Source organism: Pinus tabuliformis, chromosome J, assembly GCF_031772625.1.
Source record: "Pinus tabuliformis cultivar Carrire ecotype Pingquan chromosome J, CPIR1, whole genome shotgun sequence".
Lineage (NCBI taxonomy): Eukaryota > Viridiplantae > Streptophyta > Pinopsida > Pinales > Pinaceae > Pinus > Pinus tabuliformis.
Window position 1 is genome coordinate 465,638,417 of NC_142295.1, and position 12,883 is coordinate 465,651,299.

A 12,883-nucleotide genomic window follows, 5' to 3' on the forward strand; every position below is an offset into this window, starting at 1 on the left:
CTCCTTTGGCATCAGTGGAAAAAGGATATTACCCTTAAACTTGTACTTCTAATTATCTGTTATTCTTCTTTTTTCTGCAACGTTTCTTTGTTTCTACAACTCTTCCTCTATTTACAACCTCTCTTAGTAACTACAACTAAAACTAGGATCTCCCTATCAATATTGTGTCTATCTATCTCTACATGGAAAATTTCCTCTTCTATAGCTCTACTCTTGAGACTGCTCCCTGTGCTCGAAATTCCTTTTACTTCTTCTTTTGGGGATTGCTCCCCCTAGGCTTATGCTTCCATTTTTATAAAACTTAACACTTTTGACATCAAATGGTTGCTTCCCCTAAAGTGATGATTATCCTTATTTGCAACTTTCCCCATTTTTATTTCTTTCCAATTGAATTTCACCATTAACTTCACTTTCACTTGCTAATTCATATCCTGCAAACTTTCCATTTCATTATCCTTCTTCTATGTCTCATTTTTATAATTTCTCATATTTTTAATGTGTTGGTCTAATATGTTGCAGTCTCACATACTTACCTATTACTAATTATATGGGATATATCACTCCCAACTTATGCCATTGATATTCAAATCTTTCTTTAGCAAGAGGTTTATTAAATATATATGCAAATTATTCCTTGGTAGCAATGTATTCCAGTTTAACACTTTGTTCAACTACCTACTCCCTTACAAATTGATACTTTATGGGAATGTGTTTCATCTTTAAATGCATCATAGGGTTCTTTAAGTTGTTGATTACAGTTGCATTATCACAAAATATGGCTAATTATATTATATCTTGATGTCCTTTAGAGTCTTCTTCATCCAGAGAAATTAAGCACAATATTTTGTTGTTGCAATGTATTCAACTTTGACTATGGATGGGGAGATTGAGGTTTGTTTATTTCTAAACCATGACATTATATAATTTCCTATAAAGGATGCTCCTCTACCTGTAGTTTTCTTGTCATCTACACTTCCTTCCCAATCTTCATATGTATATGTTGCTAAAGTAAAGTATTTTCTTCTTGACTACCATAGGCCAAATTCTAAAGTGCTCCTTAAATATCTGAACATTCCGTTAATTTTTTCCATGTGTCTCCTTTAGTGTAGATTGAAATATTGTAACTAATCCTAATGCTTTTGTAATTTCTAGTCTTGATGTTGTCAAGTATACTAAGCTTCCAATCATTGACCTATACATGGTTTTATTTTCATTAGGGGATTGATCATTTTTTCTCAACTTGCATCCTGTGACCATAGGAGTGTTGACAGGTGCACAATTTCCATGCCAATTTTTTTTACATTTACTTTAGATACTTTGTTTATGAAATCAATATACCTTTGTCGGATTAAGTCACCTACAATCCTAGCAAGAATGAGAGTTCTCCCAACATGGATATAAATTTGCAAACTTTTGATTCATTAGATCAATATCACTTCCAAAAACGATGTCATATACATATACCACAATAATTAAAAAATGTTCATTATATGTTTTAATATAAATATTGTTGTTTATTGCTCCTATTTTGAATCATTTTTGTTGTACATACTTGTTAAGTCTTGATTACCACGCTATAGAAGCTTGTTCTATACCATACAATGCTTTCTTCAATTAGCACACATCATTTTCATTTCCTGAAAATTGAAATCCTTTCAGTTGTTCAACATATACTTCTTCCTATTAATCACCATTCAAGAAGGATGACTTGACATCGATTTGATAAACTTTGAACTTTCTAAAACAAGTGAATTCCAAAACATTCTAATGCCTTCAATTCTAGCTATAGGAGCAATTTATTTATTCAAAGTCAACACCTTCCACTTATGCATACCCTTTTCAAAATAATCTAGCATTATTCTTCCCTACATGTCCATCCTCATTTAGTTTGTTCCTAAAAACCCACTTAGTGCCAATTACATTCTTATATTTTAGTCTAGGAACAATTTCCCATGTGTGATTTTTCTTAATCTAGTCTAGCTCTTCCTCTATAGCATTAACCCAATGCTTATCTTCATAGGCTTCAAAAAAAATTATGAGTTCTATTTTGGACAATAAGGCAAGGTTTGCACGCTTTGGTGTTCTTATCAATTCCCTTCTAGTATGAATCCTTGACTCATTATCACCAAGGATTTGATTTTTTATTTGAACCTTCTGAACATACCTTGAGGGAGTCTTTCGATGTGGATCTTCTTCCTCTTCTTCCTCTTATTCTTGTTCTTCTTTTTCTTCCTCTTCATATTCTCTGTTTCTTATCTCTCTTGACTCTTCATTTTTTTAGTAGTTGTGTTCATGGTTTAATGCTTCTTCTATTCTCACATCAATGATTCCAATTATCCTATGTAGTATTTTTTTGTATAATTTGTCCTTTCTCCTAAATGAGTAACCAAGAAAGATTTCTTCATCTACTCTAAAATCAAATATCCCATTGTTGCCTTCATTTATCTTGATATAACATTTTCTTCCAGATACCTTGAAATGTTTGATTGAACCAGGTCTACCTTTGCATAATTCATCAAGGGTCTTATTTTTTTGTATTCTAATGTGAGCCTTATTTAGTATATTAAATTTTGTATGAACATCTTCTCCCCGAAAGGTGTTTGGAACAGTAGCTTCATCAAGCATAGTTCTTTCCACTTCTTACACAATTTTATTGTCTTTCAACAACTCCGTTCTATTGAGGGGTTCTTGCTATTGAGAAATGTCTTTTGAACCCATATTCTTCACAAAATGTATTGAATTCATCATAAGTAAATTATCTTCCTCTTTTAGATCTCAAGCACTTTCTTTAAATCAATTACATTCTCAACTTGGGCTTTGAATATTTTGAACTTGCAAAATGCTTCATATTTTTCTCTGAGTACACCAACTCATGTCATTTTAGTATAATAATATATTATTAACATGAAGCACATTTCACCCCTTACACTTTTTGTTCTTATGGGACCACAGAGATATATATGAGAAATTTCCAAAGACCTTGTTGATGAGTTCTCTTTTATCTTGAAGTGGACTTGGGTTTGCTTCCCATACTAACAAGCCTTGCAAATAATATTACTTGGTTTTGAAACATTAGGCATGTCTCTTATTTCCCCTTTCTTGCTAAGTTTGGCAAGATTGTCAAATCTGATATGACCCAGCATTCTATGCCATAACCAACTTTCATCCAATTTCCCCATGCAACAATTTTCTTTTGTTCCATCTAATATGTATACATTACTTGAGGTTCTAGTTGCATTTTCCACCACTTTTCCAAAATCTACTTTCTTGATTTCACATCCTATAGAATGAAATGTGACATCATATCCTTGATCACACATTTGGCTAATATTTAAGTTATTACGTTTTAGACCATCAACATATAAAACATTTTGAGCTTATTTTTTCCATTATCGAGGATAATTGTCCCTTTACCCATTATTTTGGTTTGTACATTGCTTCCAAAAGAAAAAAACCCCCCCTTGTCTTCCTTTAGAGATGTCAATTTTGATCTTATCTCTAATCATATACTTTGAGAATAAACTATCAATTTACCATTGGTTTTTTTATAGGCCATTTTGTTGCATCTAGTCAATAGGCTTGCAAATCTGATCAATCACCATCTGTGAACATGATTTAATCATCCCTACACAAATATCTAAGCATGACCTTTTCAAATAACTGAGTTTCTAGGTATAGCTACCAAAAATCAGTGCTCTACTCTTCCCCTTTAGAGACCTGCATTCAGCGGCAGGTTTCTCCTTTCTACACTAGCGTTGATCAGCAATAGCTTGCTCCTTGCTGGGGGTGTGTTGATTCTAGAAATTCGGGAAAATTAAAAAGGATTCTGAAGCTTCCTCTTCCAGAATCTTCCAAAAGTTGTTTTAACCATTTACCTTGGATAGGAAGCTTGAGTCCTATCTATTCCTACCTTGGATACTTCACCTCTTATCCCCTTAGTTCATATTCCCCTCATAAGTGGATCTCAAACCTAGATTGGTAAATGGATAATAATTCTTAAACTTACATCCCTCTCCTATAAATTTATTGTCATTTATGACATCAGGGTGGGATTTTGGAGACTGATCATGTCTTGATGTTGCTGCCTTGAATCTAAGAGAGTCATCATCTTCATGCATTAGGGTGACATTGAAGTGTTCTTTGTGACAAGGAAGGACAATTCAACTTGGGGATATCTCTACAAGATCAACTATTCTTGGTTGTAAACTCTATTATTTCTATTAATACAAAGAGTATATTTTTTCCCTATATGTGATATGTTACATTTACATTCATGCATTTCAATGCTTTGCTGATCCATTGAGTAAGTAATTTAATTCTACTATGCATATGTTGTAAATCTTTGGCTTGTTTTGAATGTTTGGTGCAAGTTCTAATTATAGCAATCATAGCTACAATTAGAGCTTAAAAGATCATGGTAAAGTAAAGCTTGTGACGGATTCCAATTAATCCTCTTTCCCATTCTTCAATTTCTCTAAGGGAAAATCTATTTTCTTTGCTTTCTATTGTTATAGACCAATCCACTAGGTCTAGGGAAGATACTTTTGTCTACAATCATAATTTCCACATAACAAATTGGTGGCTCCATTGGGAACTGTTTAATTCCCTTAGTGGTTTCCTTGACCTTAGTCCTTTCTTCACCTCTTGAACATACCATGATTTCCTCACTCAGCGTTGGTTGACCCTAGGAAGACCTTTCATTAAGCTTGACTTGACTTTTTGCATCAAAATTTGGCCACATCTTGATCATCGTTCCCCCTAGTTTGGAGACAGAGCATTGCATGACACCCTAACCTTCTCTGCACATGCACTACAGAGCATTGGTGCCCTTTCAGCACCTATGTTGATCCCTGGGGTAGCGCCAGATGAATTCAATTTTGACACTTTTGGTGACCATATGTTGCTCAGTCACATTGAGATTGACTATGAAGCCATCTACTCAGCCTATGTGGCGCACTATAGTCTCTCATATTTGATCAATGGGGTTGATCATTATTTATATTACGACATGTCCTTTGATTTCTTCGCTCGTACATTTTCTACTGATGAGAGAATCATGGATATCATGATTCTGGATGATGCATCATGGGACAATCATCATCATCGTTCCTCCTTGCCATATTCCATCGAGGATAATCTTAATGAATTATATCAACCAAATATCATTGAGATGTTTGTGAATTCCATATTGATCCATGGTATCAACTCTAAGAATAATTTGTCAAGTATTGAGGAGACTATCCCTCTTGAAATTTTGGTCAAACCTGAAATTATTGAGAACGTATATATCGGTGTGTCTTGCTCTCCTGATAAGGTCAAGGCATATAAATCCTTTTGCTAGGATTTTCGAGACATTTTCACCTGGTCTTAGAAGAGATGCTAGGTATTGATCCAAACATCGTTGTGCATGAAATTAAGACGTACCCTGATGCTAAGCCAGTTCGGCAGCGCCTCCATCCAATCCATCCCAAGAAGGCTTTTGCTATAAAGGTTGAAGTTGAAAACTTCTACTTGTTGGTTTCATCTACCCAGTACCTCTAACTGATTGGGTGTTAAACATTGTTCCTATCATGAAGAAATAGGGAACAATTTTTGTGTATGTCGATTATCGAGACATTAATCGTGCTTGTCGTAAGGATAATTTTCCTACCTCGTTCATCAATTAGATTGTCGACGATTTTGTTGATTATGAAATATTTTCATTTATGGATGGTTTATCGAATACAATCATATCAACATTCTTCTGGCAAACTTTTGTGTGTGTCGATTATCGAGACATTAATCGTGCTTGTCCTAAGGATAATTTTCCTACCTCGTTCAATGATCAAATTTTCGGTGATTTTGTTGGTTATGAAATATTTTCATTTATGGATGGTTTATCAGATACAATCAGATCAACGTTATTCTGGCGAACCAACATAAAACATCATTTATTTGTCCCTAGGGCACATTTGCATATCGAAAACTCCCTTTTGGATTGAAAAATGTTGGGGCTACATTTCAGAGGGCAATGAATTATGCCTTCCATGACATAAAACACATCGTACAACCATATTTGGATAACCTACCTGCTCACTCAAAACTTTGTGTTGATCATCTGATGCACCTTAGGGTTATCTTTTTACGTTGTCGACACTATAAAATTAGGCTCAATCCACACAAATGTGTGTTTTATGTTAGCTCCAGTCAACTTCTTGGTTTTGTTGTATCGAAACATGGAATTCGTATTGACCCATTGAAAGTCCAGGTGATCATATATTTGCATACTCCTTCCCTCCTTCCACTTCAACAACTCTAAGGGAAGGATAACTTTCTACTTAGATTCATTCCAAACTACACTGAATTGACCAAAGTATTTACTCACTTGTTAAATAAATGGGTTCCCTTTCATTTGAACAACGTTGCTCAAAAGGTATTTTATGCCTTGAAAGATGTTTTTATTCAGGCATCTTTGTTATAACCCCCATATTACCAACGTGATAGTTTCTTGTACCTCGTTGTTGCAGTTACTACCATTGCTATGGTATTGGTCTAAGAGGACCATGTAGGGACCAAACATCCTATTTATTATTTGATTTAGAACTTGAATGATACCGAGATGGAATATACTCACGTCGAAAATTTAGCTTTGGCGGTTATCTAGGTTGTCCAAAGGTTTTGCGACTATATCCTGCTCCACAAAACTATGGTTTTTTCCAATTGCAACCCCATGACATGCATCTTGTCACAATAATTGTTAGGGGGAAAGTACTCCAAATGGATCATCATCCTTCAGGAGTTCGATTTGGAATTCATGAAATCCAAATCAAAGAAAACCTTATTTTTTGTTGAGCTAATTTGCGACCTTCCCACTGTTGAAACTGAGATGACATCTTGCAATTCTATTCCAGAAGAATCATTGTTCCTCATCACATCATCTGACACGTGGTATGGAGACATTATCATATATCTCCAAACCCATAATTTCTGGTTCGATACCTCTCACTTTGACCAACGACGTATCCAATATCAAGCTAAGAATTATTATAATCAACGACATTCTTTATCATCGCAGTACCAATACGATTTTCTGAAGGTTCCTCACCCTTAAGGAGGTCAAGAAAGTCTTGAATGAATTCCATTTGGGTGAATGTGGCGGTCATATGTTTGGTTATGCCACCACACAAAATATTTTGTGTTCTAGCTACTTTTAGCCGACTATGTTTCATGACTACATCCTTATGGTTCAAATGTGTCATTCCTGCCAGATATACGATCATAAAACTCGTTCTCCACCTACTCCTTTACATCCTATTATCATCATTGGACCGTTTGAAAAATGGGGCATTAATTTCATGACACGTAACCCTCACTTGGCTGGGGGGCATGGATATATCATTGTATCAGTAGACTATTTTACTAAGTGGGCCGAGGTGATGCCTACATGCAATAACACTAGCGAAACAAATGCTCTCTTCTTTTTCAATCATGTCATTGTGAGGTTTAGTGTACCACATGCTATAGTTATATACCATGTGAAACATTTTCGTAACCACATGATGCCTAAACTGAATGCTAAGTTGGGTCTCTCCGATGAGAGCTCAACTCCCTACTACCCTCAAGCGAATGGGAAAGTTGAGGCTATCAATAAAGTTTTAAAAACAATGTTTCAATGCATGATAGGAGCCCACAAATCAGACTAGAATCTTATCCTTTATGCAGCCTTGTGGGCATATCGAACTTTTTTCGGACTAATACGGGGTTTAAACCATTTCAATTAGTATATGGTTTGGAAGAAATACTTCCTATTGAGTGTTAAATTCCATCTTTGATACTTGTTGTCAAGCTCCTCCCTACAGCTTATGCAGAAGAAGAGTGTCTCTTACATCTAATGCACTTAGATGGAACTCGACATGATGTCCCAATGGCTAATGAATCTCATAAGAAATACATTAAGGCACAATACGACAAGCGTGTCAAGCCTCTTGTCTTCTCAGAAGCTGACCTTGTCTTGTTGTAAGATCAAGGGTCTGAAAAGTTTGGAGCGGGGAAGTTCGAATCAATGCGCTAGGCCCATGGATTATTGAACATGTTCTTACTAAAGGGGCCTACGAGTTTGTTGGTTTCGATGGAGTTCCATTAGCACATCCTAGAAATGGGTTGTACGTTAAAATATATTGTGATTGAGTGTTTTTGTATAGTTCATTGTGTACATGTTGTATATAGGTGTGCTGAGTGTGTTTGTAGTGTGATTCCTTTTGGAGTTTCTTACGGTTTCTCTTAATTTTGTTTACATTTGGTTTACAAATCTTGGAATCTTTATTTCGCAACATGGGCTATATATGCTCTGAATGGTGAGTTAGTGATTTTACAAGGGATTTGTATTATTCGTTCTACAAATAATATCATTGAGTATACCGCAGTGATCAAGATATTGTCTTATGCTATTTCCCATGGTATTCGTCGTATGGTTCTCAAACTTGAATCACAACTTGTAGTACTATAGTTGACTAATTTCTATTCAGTGAGGAGTCCAACCATGCTTCGTATTTTCTTAAGGGTTCACCTTCTCGAAATATATTTTGATTAAATCCAATATCAACACATGTATAGAAATCTAAACACATTGATAGATGCATTAGCAAAGCATGTTTTAGATAGACATTTGTGACACATGTAAATTAAATTCAAGTCACATCACATACATTGAATGATATAATAGAACATATAAGAAACACCGATATATATATATATATATATAGAGAGAGAGAGAGAGAGAGATATCAAATTTTGGTTTTACAAAAATTTGTGCCCGAGACACATATGGCCACACGACCTGCCATAGCAATCATAATGAGTTTCATGCGCAACCATCGAAATAAGACTAGTGTGAAGCTCATCGATGATAGACCTACATGTCTGGACATGAGATCCACCCACCTCCTAATCCATGGGACTCTTGGATCTGTGAGCTTGAGTGAGATATGTCGTGGCCGAAACAATGGAATCCACTCTAAGCTAAATGAAATCAATATCAAACCATAACCAAATTTCTTCAACCACCCATCCTTTTCCTTGGTCATTTGTTCCTTCATATTTTCCAGGACTCCCTCACTCCAGTTGAATACTATCGGCTCCATACACTCTAGGGCATACTGCATATGAGACCTATTGGCCAAATCTAGAGTGGCACTATCAACCATTCTAGAAAGAATGAACAAGATCATCCTCAAAGACAAACTGACCACATACTTTATCTCAATTTTCCCATTCTTGGTTGGTTGGGATCGAGGTCTATAGTTTGTACTAATTTAATCCTTAACTCTCTCTCCACCCCTCCTCAAACCAGATAATGAGATGGGGGCACTTCACCTCATTAGACCTGTCAAGAATTACATATATTCCACCTATATCTCAAGCATATGTGCTCCAAGTCTGAATGCTTATGCCTGAACATACCATGCTCGGATAAGATACTCGAACAACTCCATCTATTGCCTCATCCCAGGAAGCCAGAAAAATTTCAAGAGCCCACAATCTCTCAATGACTGGATAGTGGTTGGATCATTAGTTATGTTCATATCTTGTCCCTCATGTTCTCTTTCTCACCATATCAGAGCCATTTTGTTCCAATAGAAACCTAAAACACAACAAAAATAATCATTAGGGTGAGTTTCATGAAAACAATTGGGAATATTTTGAGTCAAACAGGGAAAAAAAATTGTGAATTGTGCCCAACGCACCCCCCTAAGGGCAAACAGTGTGTTGCAGTGCCCTATATAGTGCACTTTTTCCCTACCCAACGCACCTTTCAACATTGTTGGTGTGCACTGGAGTTAGGGTGAAAAATTAAATCCCCAAGTCATACCAATAGTCATCCATTCATGGATCCACACTTTGACATCAGTGGATGCAACTACTTGATCATTGTGCATGTAACATTAGCTTATATGTTGAGCATGGGTATGCCTCCCTCATTAAAGATATCATGATGAAAATTTATTGTAACGTATGATGATCTCGACCAGTTGTTCTTGACCTGAACTTGTCACAAGATAAAGCACTTCAGTCATCAGACACAGTTTATGACTTTGCGCTTTACGGGGCAATCTATTATAGGTTGTTCATTAGAGAACTTTTGATGTCTAAAATGGGCCTCCTAAGAAAAATGTACAACCAAAATAAACTTTATAAGAACCAATAAATCATTTTTGGGGTAGAAAAGTAAAAATATTAGAAAATAATAAAACTATTTTTTCAACTTGTATTTTCAACTCATCTCCCTAAGGTTTTACTCAAATTTTGAGTGGGAGTACTCGTTGGATGAAAAAATTAATTCCTCATTCAAGGAGTACCCATGTTGCATACTTTTGATGGACCCTACTACACAAAAAATGATAAATACATGCAAAAATGTGATTGCAATCACATTTTTCATGTATTTCTCATTTTTGGGTGTAGAAGGGTCCATTGAAAGTATGCAACATGAGTACTCCTTAGATGAGGAATCAAATTATGCATCTAACGAGTGTTCCTGCTCGAAATTTGAGTAAACCCATAGGGAGATAAGTTGAAAATACGAGTTGGAAAAATAGTTTTTTCTTTTTTCCCTCTAAAATTTGATGATGTAATCTAATCTTATTATTATTTCCACTATTATTTTATAATATCCTTAGGAGGCCCATTTAGACCAAAAAATTCCCCTAATGTTATCTCTTCTGTACAATAGTCCTACAAACTAAATCAATCACCATCCATGAACATGTTTTCATCATTCCTACACAAATCCCTAAGCATGACCTTTTCAAATAACTAAGTTTATGGGTCTAACAACCAAAAATCAATGCTTTTAAGGCCCAACACACCTTACCTCTTTAGATACCTACATTCAGCAGCAGACTTCTCCTTTATGCACCAATGTTGATCAGCAACAACTTGCTCCTTACTAGGGGTGCGCTTATTCTAGAAATTCAGGAAAATTAAAAAGGATCTTGAAGCTTCCTCTTCTAAAAGCTTCCAAAGGTTGTTTTAACCATTTACCTTCAATAAGAAGCTTGAGTCTAATATGATCCTACCTTGGATACCTCACCTCTTGTCCCTTCAGTTCAACTTCCCCTCTTAAGTGGATCTCAAGCCTACATTAGTAAATGGATGAGAATTCCTAAACTACCATCCCTCTCCTATAAATTTACTACCATCTAAAACATCAAGGTGGGATTTTGGATACTGATCATGCCCTCATGCTACTACCTCTAATATAATAGAGTCATTGTCTTCATGCATTAGGGTGACATTGAGGTGTGCTTTGTGACAAGGAATGACAAGTCAACTTGGGGAGATATCTACAAGATAAGACACTACTATTGGTTGTAAACTCTCTCCTATTTCTATTAATATAAAGAGTATATAGTTTTCCTATATTTATTATGTTACATTTACACTCATGTATTTCAACGCATTGTCGGTCCATTAAATAGAGTAATTTAATTATGCTATGTAGATGTTGTGGATATTTGGTTTGTTGTGAATGTATGTGTAGGTTCTAATTATAGAAATCATAGCTAAAATTGGAGCTTACAAGCCGAGAGGAAAGTAAAGCTTGCAACATATTCCAAGTAAACCTATTTCCCATTCTTCAATTTCTCTAAGGGAAACTTTATATTCTTTGCTTTCTGTTGTTCTAGACTAGTCCACTAGGTCTACGGAAGGTACTTTTGTCTGCAATCGTAAATTCCACATAATAGGTTTTCTTGGTTTTAAGCATATAGTACAAATCCACACTCTTCTTGTCTTTCTTACTTATTTTTCCAATTTTTTTTGAATTCTTCTTGCTTGTTTTTCTTGGAAGGACTTATTGAGATGATTTTACACTCACTTGCTTTGTTTCCATAATTATTGCATTTATAACATTCAACATAATTCATAATAGGTTGAAATTAATTGTAAATTTTTTTCATTGCGACAAACACCCTCCAAAAATTTTCCTACACTTGAATTTTGGAGCCTCCTTATGATCTTGTGATCTTTTGTTCCATGATTATTCACATCCACTTTGCGATTGATCAATTTTTTGCCAGGTGATTAAGTCTTCTTCTAAAGGTTTTAAGTGTCAAAGTCACTTGCTTACACATGCTCAACATTTGATGCATTCATAAGCACGACTTTTCTTGGAATTCAATGACCATCCTTACATACAGGGAAACTGCAATTCTTTAGAACAGTGTTTACTTGGTCCCTAGAAGTAGTGCATTGCATAGTCCCTAATAACAATGCTTGTGAAATCTTTAGAGATAGTCCACTTTGGAATCATTTTTGATAGTTAGTGTTCAATCTTAGTCGACATTAAACATGCAATTCTATGTTTCAGTCACTCTCTCACCCTTACTTGCAACTATAACATCATCCAAGAGAGTTTTCTTAATTGTCACTCTTTTGCACCTTTGCTTTCACAAGTGTTGTTTTCACTTTTGAAACTCTCATTTTTGCTTTCTTTCCCTTCAACAAGTGTCAAATTTTCTTTCTTTTTTCTTTGGAATGTATCACTTTCATTTTTTCCAGCTTTTTGCAAGTGTCATTTTCAAATTTTCTTACTATCGTAAGTGTCACTTTTGATTGCTTTCACTCCTGCGTGTGTTTCACTTTAGCGCATCACTAGAGGCATCTCTAGGGAAAACTTGTGTTATTTAACCCTATCCATCCCAAGAATATGTGCTAGACACTCTCCCACAGCTTAGCACACTTTCTGGATGCAGTCGACACTTTTGTCTTAACTTGTATTCTAAGTGTCACATAGCCACGTTTCAACTATTGCACTTAGAAATAAGTGTCGCTTTGTTGTTGTTTCAAGGTATGATTGTTGATTTTGGGTACTGTGCACTCTTTTGGGTTCTGTTGATGCTATTTG